Here is an 18,488-nt window from a genome sequence, read left to right on the forward strand (position 1 = left end):
CTCTGGGTCTTAAATAGTGGTGTAGGCAAGTGTTACAAGACACTAGGTGTCATGCTAATTGTAGGTACGTGACCGAAAGCCAATGAATAGGTGTGCTGGTGGCCGCGGGTTTGCCTGAAAGGCATCCATGATGTTACAGAAACTAGCCCAAAGCCTCTAGAAAATGAAAACATCTGGACACAGTGTCTGCATTTACATTCTGTTTAAATGTATCAGTATTCTGTATTTATTATTAGTAGCTCATCTTAATATAAAATGCATGGAATTTAATGATAAATAGATATAGTTAGATATAGTATATCTATTTAGATATAGAAACAGATTACTGCCACCAGGGGTCTCTGCTTTCCAGACCTTTGTGTTAGCCTTTATAACTAAACATTACTAATCTTGACTCTTGATGTTTTTCTCATGCAGAATTTTTGATCAGTCCTTTCAAGTCATTTGTGTTTTATTAACATGCCTTTCCTAACTAGTTAGATTTCCTGCTAGCATAAATGTGAACATTACCTGGTATAACCTTTACATTTAATAAATCACCGCTATATGTTACTAGCTTTGAAATTTAACAACTAAACAACACTTTATATTGAAGCTAAAAAGAACCTGAATTCTGGGAGCCATTCGTAAAGTTATATCTGAGGCTGTGAGGAGAGAGAAATACCTTTCCATAGAGGATGTTCCACCTGTAAAGTTGAGTGGGATTGGCAGTGATTGATCACTCTTCATAGACACACAGCTGGGCACAGGGGAATCTGGCCTTTCCTTTGTTCCACTAAAGAGTAGAGAGAAACATTTTTGGTAGTTTTATCTACATGATGTAATGATTCACATTTTCATGCACATATACTACGGTGACTGAGAAGTGAAAAACAAAATAAACCTGAAAACAAAATAACAAATGCAAAAACACAGACAATTGAGACAAACCAGCAGACATGTGCCAAAGGAACCCATGTCATTAAGGCATTTCAAAACTACCCTTAGTATTCCACTGAAAATGGCTGTATCATCGATAAAAGCCTAAAGTGTCATGTCAAGTCCACGTTTAATTCCATTTGATCTGCCTTTATTTTACATTTATTTCATTTATGTGTGATTAAAACATTAACTCCAACAAAATGCACTGAAATCAGAAATGCATTTTTGTATACATTATGCCCTGCATTCCAATCATTATATAGAAACATGTTCTGAATTTATAATCTATAAATTCACAGCAAAATGTTTGTATGATTCTAACTTTACACCAACACAGGAAAAGAATACAAACTCTGTCACCATTTTTCTCAGTAAATATGTTTCTGTTGACATGAAATTTTCACCAGAAGTCAGTAACAACCCAAGTAATCCATAAATACAAAGAAAACAAAACAAATAAGTTATGCGTAATAAAACGGAATAATAAAGCATTGAACACATGAAGAAAGGGAGGTGCAAAAAGTCATGAAAAGCTAAGACACCAGCCGAAATCTAACAGTAATTAGAAAGCAATCCTGCCCCTTGTCAGTGGAAATTAATATCAACTGGTTCAGTACCAACTGATGGCCTATAAAAATGTGTCCCATTACCCAGGGGTCATAAAAGAAACATCTCATGATGGATAAAAGCAAAGAGCTTCACAACCTTATAGTTGTAAAATTGGTTACAGAAGAATTTCTAAACTTCTGAATGTTCCAGTAAACATTATATTGGGGCTATAATCTGGAAATGGAAAGAACATCATTTCACTATAAACCGGCCATGACCAGGTGCTCCTCTCAAGATTTCTGACAGAGGAGTTAAAAGAAATATCAGTAGAGTTGTTCAAGAGCCAATGACTTGTGGAGAGCTTCAGAAAGACCTGAGATTAGCAGGTACAATTGTTTCAAAGAAAACAATAAGCAACCGCAGTGGCCTGTATGCACTCTCACCACACAAGACTTCATTGCTGAAGAAAAAGCATGTTGAAGTTCGTTTAAATTTTGCTGCATAACATTTAGACATGCCTGTGAAATACTAAGAGAATATAGTCTGGTCAAATAAGACCAAAATTGAACTCTTTGGATGTCATAATACACCATGTTTGGAGGTCACATGGCACTGCACATCACCCCAAAAACACCACACCAACAGTGAGGCTTATAGGTGGGAACATCATGATGTGGGGGTGTTTTTCAGCATGCGGCACCGACAATCTTCATATAATTGAAAAAAAAGATGAATGGAAAAATATACAGAGACCCATCTACCAGGATGATAAAGAAACGAGGGTGGAGATTTCAGCAAGACAATGATCCCAAACACACAGCCAAGGAAACTCTCAACTGGTTTCAGAGACAGAAAATAAAGCTGCTAGAATGGCCCAGCCAATCAGCTGTCCTGAATCCAATAAAAAAGCTATGGTAAGAAATAAAGATCAGAGTTCATAGAAGGGACCGATGGAAACTTCAAGATTTAAAGTAGAATGTGCCAAAATCACACCTGAGCAATGCATGTGACTAGTTTCTTCATACAGGAGGCATCTTGAAGCAACAAAGGACTTTGAACAAAGTTTTTAAAAAAAATCAGTAAGTGTGTTCAATACTTTTTCCCTGTGTCATTACATTTTATTATGCATAACTTAATTTATAAACTCAACTATTTTGTTTTGTTTTTGGGTTGTTACTGACTTCTGGAGAAAATTTCTTTAAAACACCTTTAAAAATATATTTACTGAGCAAAATTGCGATGTGTTTTTTTGAAGACACACAGTATATGTCTCCTTCTTTCAATCCAAACAAGAGAATAAACCAGCATACATGTGCCAAAGGAACCCATGTCATTAAGGCATTTCAAAACTACACTTAGTATTCCACTGAAAATGGCTGCATCATCGATAAAAACCTAAAGTGTCATGTCAAGTCCACATTTAATTCCATTTTATAAATTGCAGCCCATCGATCTGCCTTTATTTCACATTTATTTCATTTATGTGTGATTAAAGCAATAACTCCAAAGAAATGCACTGAAATCAGAAATGCATTTTTGTATACTTTATGCCCTTCTGGTGAAAATTTCTTGTCAACAACACCTTTAAAAATATATTTACTGAGCAAAATTGTGATGTGTTCAGTACTGATTTGGCAAGCTGTATAAGACCTGAAACTAGCCCAAAGCCTCTAGAAAATGAAAACATCTAGACACAGTGTCTGCATTTACATTCTGTTTAAATGTATTAGTATTCTGTATTTATTAGTAGTAATTCATCATAATTTAAAATGCATGGAATTTAATGATAAATAGATCATGTCACATCCACAGACTATTTATATTACTGCCACCAGGGGTCTCTGCTTCACCTCTTTCCAGACCTTTGTGTTAGCCTTTATTACTACTCACTCACTCTCTCTCTCACTCATTCTCTACCACTTATCTGAACTTCTCGGGTCACGGGGAGCCTGTGCCTATCTCAGGCATCATCGGGCATCAAGGCAGGATACACCCTGGATGGAGTGCCAACCCATCGCAGGGTGCACACACACACACACACACACACACACACACACACACACACACACACACACACACACACTACAGACAATTTTCCAGAGATGCCAATGAACCTACCATGCATGTCTTTGGACCGGAGGAGGAAACCGGAGTACCCGGAGGAAACCCCCGAGGCACGGGGAGACCATGCATACTCCGCACACGCAAGGCGGAGGCGGGAATCGAACACCAACCCTGGAGGTGTGAGGCGAACGTGCTAACCACTAAACCACCATGCCCCCCCCCCTTTATTAATAAACATTACTCATCTACTAATCTGTCCTTTCAGTCATTTGTGTTTTATTAACATGCCTTTCCTAACTATTTCGATTTCCTGATAGTATACATGTGAACATTACCTGGTATAACCTTCACATTTAATCATCACTGCTATATGTTGCTAGCTCACTACTAACTTTGAAATTTAACAACTAAACAACACTTTATATTGAAGCTAAAAAAAAAAACTGAATTCTGAGAACCATTAGTAAAGTTATATCTGAGGCTGTGAGGAGAGAGAAATACCTTTCCATAGAGGTTGTTCCACCTGTAAAGTTGAGTGGGACTGGCAGTGATTGATCACTCTTCATAGACACACCACTGGGCACAGGGGAATCTGGCCTTCCCTTTGTTCCACTAAAGAGTAAAGAGAAACATTTTTGGTAGTTTTATCTACATGATATAATGATTAACATTTTCATGCACATATACTACAGTGGCTGAGAAGTGAAAAACAAAATCAACTAGAAAAGAAAATAACAAATGCAAAAGCACAGACAATTCAGACAAACCAAAAACGTTAGGTATAGTTGGTGAATAGAATTCTTACTGCTGATTGGAAGAGACATCTGTCACTCAAGATATACAGAAAGTACAGCAGGCCGTAGAAAGTCGATGCTTCTGAGTGTGAGCACAGCTCTGCTCTTATAGCGTTACTGTTTAATCTGGAATAGTTTTGTCTTTGAAACATACCTGTGTTCTATATGTGTAGTTTTAGACATCATAAACTAAACTTTATGTCATTACCTGCTATCAGCATATCATATGAATTCCTCAAATTAATTCCAAATGAATTGTAATGATTCACATTTTCATGCACATACACTGCACAACCTGTTTTTTATCCTATACAGTAAAATGTCTGTATGTAATCTAGATTGTAAAAAGTTTGGGTAAGAATGGAGGGTCAGCCATTACGCTGCACCCCTAGATTAAAGATCAGGGTTAAGTTAAAAAGTAAAAAGAAATGTAACTTTTCAGTCATCTCATCAGTGGTCTTAACCACTGAACCAGCAGACTATACACTAAATGTTAAAAAGGATAAAGACTCAATAGATGTGTTGATTAATATGTGCTTATAAGCAGCTAATGGCCTCCTTAACTGAAGACATACATGTCTCCTTCTTTCAATCCAAACAAGAGCATAAACCAGCATACATGTGCCAAAAGAACCCATGTCGTTAAGGCATTTCAAAACTACCCTTAGTATTCCACTGAAAATAGCTGCATCATCGATAAAAACCTAAAGTGTCATGTCAAGTCCACATTTAATTCCATTTTATAAATTGCAGCCCATCGATCTGCCTTTATTTCACATTTATTTCATTTATGTGTGATTAAAGCAATAACTCCAAAGAAATGCACTGAAATCAGAAATGCATTTTTGTATACTTTATGCCCTTTTGGTGAAAATTTCTTGTCAACAACACCTTTAAAAATATATTTACTGAGCAAAATTGTGATGTGTTCAGTACTGATTTGGCAAGCTGTATAAGACCTGAAACTAGCCCAAAGCCTCTAGAAAATGAAAACATCTGGACACAGTGTCTGCATTTACATTCTGTTTAAATGTCTTAGTATTCTGTATTTATTAGTAGTAGTTCATCATAATTTAAAATGCATGGAATTCAATGATAAATAGAAATAGTCACATCCACAGACTATTTATATTACTGCCACAAGGGGTCTGCTTCACCTCTTTCCAAATCTTTAGCATTTTTTACTAAACATCACTAATGTTAGGCTAGGAGGAGAGATAAATACCTTTCCATAGAGGATGTTCCACCTGTAAAGTTGAGTGGACGTGTCAGTGATTGATCACTCTTCATAGACACACAGCTGGGCACAGGGGAATCTGGCCTTTCCTTTGTTCCACTAAAGAGTAAAGAGAAACACTTTTGGTAGTTTTATCTACAAGATATAACGATTAACATTTTCATCACATATACTACAGTGGCTGAGAAGTGAAAACCAAAATAAACCTGAAAACAAAATAACAAATGCAAAAGCACAGACAATTCAGACAAACCAAAAACGTTAGGTATAGTTGGTGAATAGAATTCTTACTGCTGATTGGAAGAGACATCTGTCACTCAAGATATACAGGAAGTACAGCAGGCCGTAGAAAGTCGATGCTTCTGAGTGTGAGCACAGCTCTGCTCTTATAGCGTTACTTACACTGTTTAATCTGGAATAGTTTTGTCTTTGAAACATACCTGAGTTCTATATGTGTAGTTTTAGACATCTTAAACTAATCTTCATTTCATTACCTGCTATAACTATATCATATGAATGTATTTCCTCAAAGTACTGTTGAATGAATTACATTTTCTTATAAATATAAATATGTTTGTTATTGTTTTTCTTGGTTAAAATTGAACACAGAACTCCACAAATGGATATGAAGTAAAGTTAGATAAAAAAAATTCCTACTTCTTGTTTATCTTAAGTGACAGATGTCTCGTGTGTGTGTGTGTGTGTGTGTGTGTGTGTGTGTGTGTGTGTGTGTGTGTGTGTGTGTGTGTGTGTGTGTGTGTGTGTGTGTGTGTGTGAGTGTGAGTGTGTGGTGTGTTTTGGGGGGTTGTGTCAGGACTCAGCCCGGACTTTGGCCATGTGCATTTGTTTGTGTTTTGTGTCATGTGTCTGCCCCGCACTTGTCTTTTCCTGCCTGCTTCTGCATACCTGTTCATGATTTAGTATTTACTGTAGTTGCCTTAAGCAGTGCGGAATACTCTGTCTTTTGTTGTCGTCATGTCTCATTTTGTCTTTGTCCTGCTTCGTGTTTTTTAAGTTAATAAACCCAGTTTTCTTTTAGCTGTCCTGCATTTGGGTCTGTTTTTCTCCACGCATCACTGACAGGTTGGGGTTCAGCCATTACACTAAACATCTGGAGCAAAACCACTGAACTAGGAGATTATACACTGAATGTTAGAAAACTTACAGACCAAATAAATGTGTTGATGATTAAGTGCTTAATTAAATTTATTTAATTTTATCCAGATAATTTGCTATAATACAGGAGCTTTGTGGGGGGCACGGTGGCTTAATGGTTAGCACGTTTGCCTCACACCCCAGGGTTGTGGTTTCAATTCCCGCCTCCGCCTTGTGTGTGTAATTTGCATGTTCTCCCCGTGCCTCGAGGGTTTCCTCCGGGTACTCTGATTTCCTCCCCCAGTCCAAAGACATGAAATTTTTTTTTTTTTTATCATTTTTGACAGTTTTTATTTGTCACATAAACAATCATACACAGTGTGACATGCAGTGAAATGCTGTTTACAACAATATCCTGGTTATGAAATTAGGGTCAAATAAAAAAAAATGTCAAAAATTACATTTCAGAACAGTGTTAATATAAACCTGTCAGTCTTATTGTTCCTCTGTCACTACTTCATTAAGTGTGCTACAGGCATCGATTTCTAAATTTATTTATATTTAACAAATATATTTAAGTTTGTCTTTGTCCTTTTGCCTGTTAAAAGCCCAAGTGAATGAACAAATTACACATTTTAGCTTTTATTACATTTTAGCAATTTTTCCAACTTTTCTGGAAAAGGGGTTTGTATTAGTTAGAGAAATATTTAATAAACTATAAAAACATTTGCATCCTTACCTCTTGTGTTGCTTCTCTTGTTGACTCATTTCAGAGGATTGGAGTTTCTCACACTCCCGTGACATTATAACAAACAGTCAGAGGTTTTTATCTTATAAACATAACTTGATCCTGGTAAGCAAAGAACAGAAGAATGTGAAATTATGTTTCTGTTGCATGAATTAACATTTAACCTTACATAAAGTAATGCTTTTAAGATTCTGTAAATTATATAGATATATTATCTATAATAAATCTGGTTAGTGGAATATGAGCTTAAATTATATGGGAGTTTAAATAAATTGAACATAGCCTGGAATCTGTTATTATAATAAATAAACTGTTGTGAATCAGTAACTGATAACTGAAACTGACTTTGTGATATTAAATCGTAACAAAGCTTGTAAGAAAATAATAGAAATGCAGACTGTATAAAGAATAGCACAAAACCTCTACAGAGTGTTAAACAAACAATGAGTTTTTATTACTGACAGCATTAATAATGTGTAAAGGTAATATATCTGCATGTCCACAAGAGGTTAATGTTGCATGTGACATTTCAATATAAATGTCCTGTACTTTAACACGGCACTAAAGAAAAGAATGAATCTATTAAAAAACTGCACAACACGTGTATTTCTAATGCAACAGAAACACATGGTCGTCTGTTTCAGCTCTATGTTGAGGATGATGTTCTACATAAAGCTTTTCGGTTTAAAAATGGTAAACAGAAATAGACGATATCATCCTGAATACATCCTGAATATTATCTACAGGTGTAGGCATCTGTCGTAGCTCTGACTTGTAAGATTAATGATTCAGGACAGAATCTCTCAAAATACATTAGCAGACAGGTCACGCGGAGCCTGTGCCTATCTCAGGCGTCATCAGGCATCGAGGCAGGATACACCCTGGACGGAGTGCCAACCCATCGCAGGGCAAACACACTATCATTCACTCACACACACTCATTTCATCTTCATATTTTTCAGGATGGCTAGTTGCCAAGGCTACATGAAAACATCAAACTAAGGTCGTAATGGAATAAAAGCACTTTACATATAGTATAAGCAGCTTATATAAATAGTAAAAGTCATCTACATATTTTAATATAATTAACAAATAATTGGGTAACACTTTACAATAAGGTTCGTATTTAACATTAGTTTACTATGTTAGTTAACATGAACTAATAATGAACTGCACTTTTATTTAACAAACATTTATCTTTGTTAATGTTAATTTGAACATTTACTAATACAGTGTGAACTAACATGAACAAACCATAAACCGCTGTATTTGTATTAACTAACTTGTGCTACTTTCTTTTAACTATTTGTTTGTTTGTTTGTTTGTTTGGTTATTGGGGGGGGGGGGTTCTGAATACCTCCCTGACTTTTGCAGGTTGGGATGTCTGCATTCGTTATATTTTACACTACGATGGCTTTATATTCTCTCTGACATTTAATTTTAAAATGTGTGTGTGAGTGAGTGCGTGAGTGAGTGAGTGAGTGCGTCCGTGCGTGCGTGCGTGCGTGCGTGTGTGTGTGTGTGTGTGTGTGTGTGTGTGTGTGTGTGTGTGTGTGTTACAAACAGGATGTGCCGTTATGCTTATTGCTGCTGTTTGTATTTGTTGGAGAGAAAGAAGAGGAGATATTAGAAATATGTCAGGAAATATTATAATGAATATGAATATTATTCCCTCTCTAACAAACTCCTGTAAACTTTACACATGTATAAGAAACACCACATGACACACAGGTCTGTTCACTGCACTAAGGATAAGATGCTGCATTACACCGTAATACCCGATAAAGAGAACAATAAAGTGTGTAAGACACAAATGTTCTTCTTTTACTAAATAATCTTAACATTCACATATTACAACTTTATAAGCATGTACTCACTGTGATCTTTCATGAAAAAAGATAATGAAAAGGTTCCGTTATTTCTGTCGTCACAAAAACGAGCTGACTTTCATTTTCACTGTGAACTGATATCGAAGGAGAAAAATGTGGAGTTTAAAACACAAAATGGAAGAGAATATCTCTCTCTCTCTCTCTCTCTCTCTCTCTCTCTCTCTCTCTCTCTCTCTCTCTCTCTCTCTCACACACACACACACACACACACACACACACACACACACACACACACACACACACACGCTCTCTTAGTTCAAATTAATTTAATTGACATTTACAGCATTTGATAGACGCCCTTATCCAGAGCGACATAAAAAATGCTTTAAAGTCTCTATCAGTGAATACACACATAACACTGGTTCACAAGTTTACAGACTTAAGTTGTTTTTTTTCCCAAACGGGGAAATAAGTGCTAGTTTAAGTGTTTCAGGAAGCAGTATGATTAATTCAACCAGCTTTATTGGCATGACGGTATACAGTATGTGCAGTATAGACAGAGCATTACAGGAACAATGTCTTATTAAAATTAATATATAGTATTATTGGTGAGAAGTAAAATTAAGATTGTATTAAACAAATCTTATCTAAGTTAATTTTCTTCAAAGAAAATGTTTCATTTCAGATAAAATAAATAAAAGAGTTCATGCATCTCACCTTAGCTCAGATGTCTGACAAAATCAGATGTTGAAACTATTATTTCTATAGTAAAAATCTCTGGCTTTGATTGTGATGTCTGTTACTTAAACCTGCAGTTCTGTCAGTTCTCATGGTTATCACACAGGTCAGAAGACAGGTTGTCAAAGCATAAGGTCATATTCGGGTCACACACAATCATCTTTACTAATATACATAATTATATCATGAGAATTACAATAACTGAAAATTTTGACACAACAATAAGATGTTATCAAACATATTATACAGAACATTGAAATGAGAAGTAATAAATAATAAAAAATAATAATACATTTGAGCAATTAGTTGAATAACATTGTTATTTTATTTAATTTTATTTATGTTATGTTATTTTATAAACCCTGGCAAAAAAAAAAAACAATTACTTGAGAAAGAGGGAATGTGGTGGAGGTCTTACATTTTTGCTGTGGGGTTAATTCTGTTAAGACACAACTACAGGAATCCAAACAATTAAAGAGAATGATAAAACTGCACTTCCAGCACCCCAATACTCCCCAGCATACCTGTACCCTCTATGCACATGCACAACCCAAAACACCTGCACTACTCACACACCTGCACTTCTAATGCACACCTGTACTACCTCTGCACCTGCACTACCCATTACCTGTCTATGACTTCAGGGTAATAAAAACCTGTATTTACATGCTAACAGCACCCAAAAAACAAATGTCTGTAGGAACTATAATATGTTTACAATCATATGCAAAAGTTTAGGAACCCCTGACAATTTCCATGAGTTTCATTTATAATTATTTGGGTGTTTGGATCAGCAGTTTTATTTTGATCTGTTAAATAACTGAAGGACACTAAAGTAATATTTCAGTAGTGAAATGAGGTTTATTGGATTAACAGAAAATATGCAATATGCATCAGAATGAAATTAGACAGGTAGTGATGGACATTTACATTTACTGCATTTGACAGATGCCCTTTTCCAGAGCAACGTACGGAAGTGCTTAAATCAATGGATACATTAATGCTGGTTAACTAGAAAAAACTGTTAAAAGTAAATATAAAAACAGATCACTGTTAGGAAATGGGAAGTATTTCACTATTTAAAATGTCTTTATTTTTAAACAAAAGATGTTTTCTACTGTAAACTCACACTTCCTGTATAGTAAACTTACTGAAGGAGAGCTGAGTGAATACTGAGTGAATCACTGAGAAGTAATTATATCTGTATGTTATTGATGCAGGTATATACAGTAAAACTCACTTATAAGTAAGAAATGCTACTTTATTTACTTCTGATTACTTTTGCTTCTTTGATTTTAGTCAATGAACTGAGATAGAGCTTGTAGTTGAGAAGACTACTCCAAGCTGTACTGAAGATTTTCTATATGCTTCTAAATCCCACACGTCTCCTATCTCCCTACAGAAGTACATTAGTTATACTATTTAATACACATTATGGACTGAACCCTGTATGCAATATTACCATTTGGAATTGTTATTGATATTATTGAAGAAATAGCACACTGGTAGGCACAAGCAAGAGTAAAAAGGTTCACAATTTATTTGTACTGCTGCACAACAGGACCCAACACTCTCCAACAAAATCTCAAAGATAAAAATCCCAGATCATTATTACATTGAGTATTTATTATCATGATCAAACACTAAACATAAGAAAGAAATACATTGTCAATGATTGTCAACATTACAAAGTCTGATCATCTCAGGATAACTTTACCACGGTCTGCCTAAGCTGATACTTAGCCTCGAGTCTCACCATCTTGTCTCCGGCTCATTCCGAGCCTCTAATATTTTGCAGAAACTATCTCTGGTAATAACGTTTTCTAGTCACAAACAACTTCTAGACATGTACACAGAAGGTCAGATCTTCACAAACATCTCCTCATAAAACTTTCCATCACAGAATTGAACTGTAAGTAAATTGTTGTAGGTATGATCTGGAGTTCTAAGAAGAAGAGGCTTTATGTTATAACAGTTAACCTGTGAAATAATATCAATACATCACAAATTTATTTAAGAAATTACATCCCCAATTCCAAATAAATTAAGACCCTGAATAAAATGTAAATAAAATGTCAGTCACCTGATCAAGTTCTGTGGGGTCAGATGGTGATCCAAACATGGATGATAATTCTGAGAAACTGTTGGTAAATCTCTCTGCAGTAGTAGATGTAAATGTACGTTTAACATCGCAAATCCTTATGTTCTGACCTGAATCCGGTTCATGCTCAACAACCATCCAATGTGGCAGAATTACAACAATTCTGTAATAATGAGTGGACCAAAATTCCTCCACAGCTCTGTAACAGACTCAGTGCAAGTTATCGCAAACGCATGATCGCAGTTCTTGCTGCTAAGGGTGGCCTTTTTCACACAGGTCTATTTAGGTTTGGATTTTGTTTTCCCTTAATAATAAAAACCTTCTTTTAAAAATCTGCATGTTGTGTATACTTGTGTTATCTTTGAATAATATTTAAATTTATTTGATAATCTGAAACATTAAAGTGTGACATACGTGCAAAAAAAAAAAAATCAGGAAGGGGGCAAACACTTTTTCACACCACTGTATTTAAATGTATTTGTATTTATCCACAATGAGCAAGTCTGAGGAAAAACCCCCTTAAATGATAAAGGAAGAAACCTTCTAACATATCAAAATGAATATTAAAGTCTCCAAGAATTATTGCTTTGTCTAAAGAAACTAGGTTTGAGATGAAATCTGCAAATTCACAGAGGAATTCCGTATATTATTTTTATTAAAATCCTCATCTACAAGCCTCTCTTTACAGGTGTCTGGCAATAAATAATGCATTTTGTTTATTTTGACTAGATACTCAACTGGATTAGATTTTTTAATGCATTAAAAGTACATTCTAGTGAAACAAATCATTATCAATCATATATTTTCATCTAATAGATCTGGTCCATGGCAAAATGTGTACTTTTTTAATGTCTATTTATTTTTCTGTTCTGATGTAGTGTTTTTCTTGCCAGTCATTATTGTCGAACCATGACGTCTCTGGAGGATTTCCTGTACTTTCTGTGAGTATGAACTGTGGAACATACATCTTATGAGCATCTTATTAGAGCTCTGAGACCATATGTTAATAATACGTTAATGTATTCAATATGTAGGTCAGTTTATGTAACCTGACAAAGGACTGAACGCTGTGTGTTTAATAAAATAAATCACAGCTGTATTGTGAAAATAAACCCCAACAGTATGATGATTTAATGACTGATCTGTTTTTATAATGGATATTTGGTAAACTTGATAAACACTACTTACTTTTGTTATTTTAAATTAGATAAATGAGAAATGTAATGTACCTGAATAAAGTAGTAAACATTCAGACAGACTCTTGTCTCTGTTCACTGCACTGCATTATAAGGAGAAATATATTAACACGATTTAGTCAATTATTTTAACTAGCTTAAATACAGTAGCATTGATATTGTTATCTAGCAGCTACAAGCTAACTGTATTGTACTCAATATGTTCATACTGAGTATCTTATTACACACATTGTGTAGCTATTTAACTGTGTATTATTGACATTATACATTTTACAGAGCTATCAAGTATCAAACATTGAGCGTGACAGTCACGCATTTTGTTTTTTATCCCACTCTCCAGTCACACATTGTATTTCTCACGCAGAAAAACCTTTTCACTATTTATCATATATTTAATATGCCGCAGCGCCCTTTTGGAGATGTCACTCTTGCCTTTCTTCAAAACTTGAGAGCCATGATTTTATCTACTTTTTCTATACAGTAGTTGCAGCTATATATAGAAGAGAAATATCCAAACTTCTCAATACTTTTAAACTAACTTGAAACACTAGAAACATTCAGTAGTTTTCACAATTCAGGTTAAAACATGAGAGATGATTTAGTAGAAAATAAACCTACATTCATACATTCAACTTCTATATACTTTTTACCTGTTCAACTGCAGCAATAATGACTGTTTTCTGATTAATTTTAATACTGTGGGTCAAATTACACACTTTACCACTTTATTTCTCCAAATTACCTCAGAATAAATTCGCTACAATAACAGCAGAGATTATGATTTGTGGAACATGCTAACAATGCTAAAGTCTGAGGTAAAATACAGCCTGCACGCGCAATGGCGGGAGAACCTGGTGATGTCATCGCGCGCGTCCCATAGTGAAGGAGTGGGGAGGGGTGTATGAGGGAAGGGGAGGGGCTCAGTGCGGATTGGGACGAAGCCGATAAAACAGACCATCATTTATAAAAGGTGTTCAAAGACGTTCACAATGTTTTACTACACTTATTAAATATATTACTCAATTAAAACACATCGCATATTAATGTGTATATAATTTTTACCCTTCTGTTCTATTTTATTGACAATGTGTCTAAGTTACAGTGTTTTATTTAAGAATTTATTGTTAAAGACTTAAATTAGAGTCAGTTATTCATTCTGAGTGTTAATTAATTCACTCACATGTTCTCTCTTTGTCATTCATTTAGTTTGTTGTGTTCTGATAAATGTTTGTAACTTTATTCACTTGTTCACTTGGTTTGTCACAGACACAAATTTTTAGAATATTTTGTTTACTGATGTTCAAGTATTTAATTTTTTAATGGCTGAAGTTTAATTTAATTCTTTTTTTTTTTTTGCTAAATATGTTGTTCAAGAAGTGTATAAAAGTGTAAGAAAGAAGAAACATGTTTTGAAATGACACTTTTAAGCTACATTATTTGTGTTGAAATCTTAATGTTTTAAAAAATGACACCGATAAACTGTATTAAAACATGTTGTTTGTAGCATGACTGCTAAGGGTTAATTCATCATATCAAAAGGTTTAGTAAATAAATATTTATTTAATAGCAGTCCATTACTTAACAAACAATAATGTGTTATAATGTTTACAAAATCTGTTAAATCTGTTTTATAAAAGGTCTTAATTTTAAATTGTTAAAATTAATTAATGTAAATGTGTGATGTGTAGGAAAAATTGTAAAAGGAGACAAAACAATAATAGACAACATGAGAACATTTGCATGGAGGACAAATAGGATGATCACTATACTAGAATTTTACTGAGGTAAAGTTTAGTAGATTATTGATACCAAAGGGATACCTCAGATATTAATAAATGAAGGAAAGGAAAAACTAACAATTATGCTTAGAATATATTATTGTTTAGTATGCTGAGATTTCACTATCAAACTTCAATTTTAAGGGTTTTCCATTCAAACAGCTAAATAACACATACATAAAGACATCAACATAATTATTACATAATTAAATTCACTTAAAGTCACTTATTTCAAATGGTTTCACATACATAAATGTTAACATGTAGAATGATGAGCTGTGTACAGTCAGCAACACAGTCAGCTGTGCACAGTGCCACCTACAGGATCAGGAATTATCATCAGAAATCAAGTCAAGTCAAGAAGCTTTCGTTGTCATTTCAACAATATATATCTGATGCAGTGCACAGTGAAATGAAACCTTTGTCCATGACCATGGTGCTACATGAAACAACACAGAGCTAAGGATTTAAAGTAAGTTGTTCATGACACTTAAACTGCATCGTGTACAACCTAGTGCAAACAGTGTGAGACAAAAGACAATACAAAACACTGCAGGACAAATACAGAAAATATGAGTGTGTATGAGAGGTGTGTTTGGGTCTCACAAAGACATCAAAATAAAAGGCAGACACACAAGAGCGAATTTCAGAGACTGTATTCACAAAAGCAATTATTAATACATTATCTGTGATAATTCTGTCTGGATGGTCATGTGGAGCAAACTGAGCCTTGCAGGGCCTGATGACTGTCTCTGCAGATAGCTCAGAAAGCAGTTCAATCTTCTAAAAACCTGAGAAATGCTCCACAATTAAAATATTGATGATGATGCCGATGACTGATCAAGTCCTTGCTGACAATTTTCCAAGGCCTGGTGGGGATGTAATGAGACATCATGGTTTGTCCTGTTGGTTGTGTGCAAATTAGTTGGTTGTATGCAAATCAGGTCAAACAGTCACTCACAAACTCTTTGATTTCCGTTTGAATACTAAGCCAATACAACATCTCACGAGCTTGATGATAACATTTATCCACTCATTTGTGGCTTTACTGAATGCACCTAAGCATCTCTGGGTGCAGTGATTTGGGATTAATGACTTTCTGACCTCTGTACAAGATACCATCTTGTGCACTTATTTCCTCTCGATAAGGCCAAAAGTCTCTGATAATGTGTGGTGTACATTCAACTAAGAATGTTGGGGTCAGAGTGCAGGGGCAGCTATGATACAGTGCCCCTGGAGCAGGGAGGGTTGAGGGCCTTGCTCAAGGCTGTGCTTGGCCTTGAACCCCGATCCTCTGATCAACAACCCAGAGCCTTAACCAGTTGAGCCACCATTGCCCGAGCCGAGGACTGAGCTGAGAGTGCAAAGCTAAGCTAAGCTACAGTTAGTACTGCCATGTCTGTGGTAATTACCTCAGGAGAGCTGACGACGGAGCTGAGAGAGCTAAGCTAACGTTGGCACTGCCAAGTCTGTGCTAATTACCTCAGGAAATCCGAGGACTGAGCTGAGAGAGCTAAGCTAAAGTTAGCATTGCAGAGTCTGTGGTAATTACCTCAGGGGAGCCAAGGATGGAGCTGAAAGAGCTAAGCTAAAGTTAGCTCTACTGAGTCTGTGGTAATTACCTCAGGAAAGCCAAGGACTGAGCTGAGAGAGCTAAGCTAAGCTAACCTAAAGTTAGCACTGCCGTGTCTGTGGTACTTACCTCAGGGGAGCCAAGGACAGAGCTGAGGGAGCTAAGCAATGCTAAGCTAAATTTAGCACTGTCGTTTCTGTGGTAATTACCTCAGGGGAGCCGAAGACGGAGCTGAGAGAGCTAAGCTAAAGTTAGCACTGCAGAGTCTGTGGTAATTACCTCAGGAGAGATGACGACTGAGCTGAGAGAGCTAAGCTAAGCTAAATTAAGCACTGCCGTGTCTGTGGTAATTACCTCAGGAGAGCTGAGGACTGAGCTAAGAGAGCTAAGCTAAGCTAAGCTAAAGTTAGCACTGCCGTGTCTGTGGTAATTACCTCAGGAGAGCCAAGGAAAGAGCTGAGAAATCTAAGCTAAAGTTAGCACTGCCGAGTCTGTGGTAATTACTTCAGGAAAGCCAAGGACTGAGCTGAGAGAGCTAAGCTAAGCTAAATTTAGCACTGCTGTGTCTGTGGTAATTACCTCAGGAGAGCCGAGGACTGAGCTGAGAGAGATAAACTAAGCTAAAGCTAGCACTGCCGTGTCTGTGGCAATTACCTCAGGAGAGCCAAGGACTGAGCTGAGAAAGCTAAGCTAAGCTAAGCTAAAGTTAGCACTGTCATTCATTGGTAATTACCTCAGGAGAGCCGAGGACGGAGCTGAGAGAGCTAAGCTAAAGTTAGCACTGCTGAGTCTGTGGTAATTACCTCAGGAGAGCCGAGGACTGAGCTGAGAAAGCTAAGCTAAGCTAAAGTTAGCACTGCTGTGTCTGATGTAATTACCTCAGTTGAGCTGAGGACTGAGCTCTGAGGGATAAGCTAAGCTAAGCTAAAGTTAGCACTGACGTGTCTGTAGTAATTACCTCAGGAGAGCAGAGGAAAGAGCTGACCGAGCTAAGCTAAAGTTAGCATGCCAAGTCTGTGGTAATTACCTCAGGAGTGCCGAGGACTGAGCTGAGAGAACAAAGCTAAGCTAAGCTAAAATTAGCACTGCCGTGTATGTGGTAAATCCCTCAGGAAAGCCAAGGACTGAGCTGAGAGAGCTAAGCTAAGCTATGCTAAAGTTAGCGCTGCCCTGTCTGTGGTAATTACCTCAGGAGAACTGAGGACTGAGCTGAGAAACCTAAGCTTAACTAATGTTAGCACTGCCGTGTCTGTGGTAATTTCCTCAGGAAACAGTACATTAAACGTAAGAAAGATTATTTTGTGTCTTTGTTACGGGCCAAGAGTGATTGCCGTTGTCAAGGTCTGTAGCTGTAATTAGAAAATCTTCATTCTTTTGATTTTTATTCCAGCTCTTCCTAGAGGCTCTCTTCCACTTTATCTTGGCTAAGATCATGGTGTCCATGAGTGGCAGTGTTTGCATCAGCAGATCAGCCAAAGGCTCGCTATGACAACGATGGCTCCTCTGTTAACTTTTCTTAAGTCCCTGTCAGATACTTCTTCTGTTCCACAAAGGTCTTTAAAGCTCAGTGGTGAAGGACTAACAAACCCCAGTTTCCCGTTTCAAGGCTTTGTTGGAAACTTGTTGGAAGTCACAGAGAACTTCCATCCACAAAGAATTGGGTGGAGGAGTATAGACCGAAATCTTCGTTTTATGAAATCGAAAGAAAATAAAAATAAATGTTCTGTTGTAATTATCCTTTTACATATTGTAAATATTTGACTTGTACATGTAACCCTTTCAGCACCAGGCTTGTTATAATAAAGTAAGAACCCCTTTAATTTACAGTTAACATTAGGGCAAAAGAGACATTCTGATGTATAAAA

General features: G+C 36.1%; 2 protein-coding genes and 1 long non-coding RNA gene across 23 annotated transcripts in view; 1 reads left to right on the forward strand and 2 right to left on the reverse strand.

The window, feature by feature from the left end:
- Positions 1 to 18,488, forward strand: part of LOC113657299 — a 1,727,325-nt gene that overhangs the window by 1,591,006 nt on the left and 117,831 nt on the right. The window lies entirely within an intron of this gene.
- LOC113634383 overlaps positions 1 to 18,488 on the reverse strand; it is a 304,384-nt gene that overhangs the window by 20,447 nt on the left and 265,449 nt on the right. The window lies entirely within an intron of this gene.
- On the reverse strand, positions 6,934 to 9,509 carry LOC125146175. Of its 2 annotated transcripts, XR_007144657.1 has the most exons (3): positions 9,286 to 9,509; positions 7,400 to 7,510; positions 6,934 to 7,258 (listed from the first exon to the last, which is right to left on the reverse strand). It is a non-coding gene; the product is annotated as an uncharacterized LOC125146175 (long non-coding RNA). The 2 variants fall into 2 exon arrangements; XR_007144656.1 differs by lacking the exons at positions 6,934 to 7,258; positions 7,400 to 7,510 and adding an exon at positions 7,836 to 8,388.

The sequence above is a fragment of the Tachysurus fulvidraco genome, chromosome 13, assembly GCF_022655615.1.
Source record: "Tachysurus fulvidraco isolate hzauxx_2018 chromosome 13, HZAU_PFXX_2.0, whole genome shotgun sequence".
NCBI lineage: Eukaryota > Metazoa > Chordata > Actinopteri > Siluriformes > Bagridae > Tachysurus > Tachysurus fulvidraco.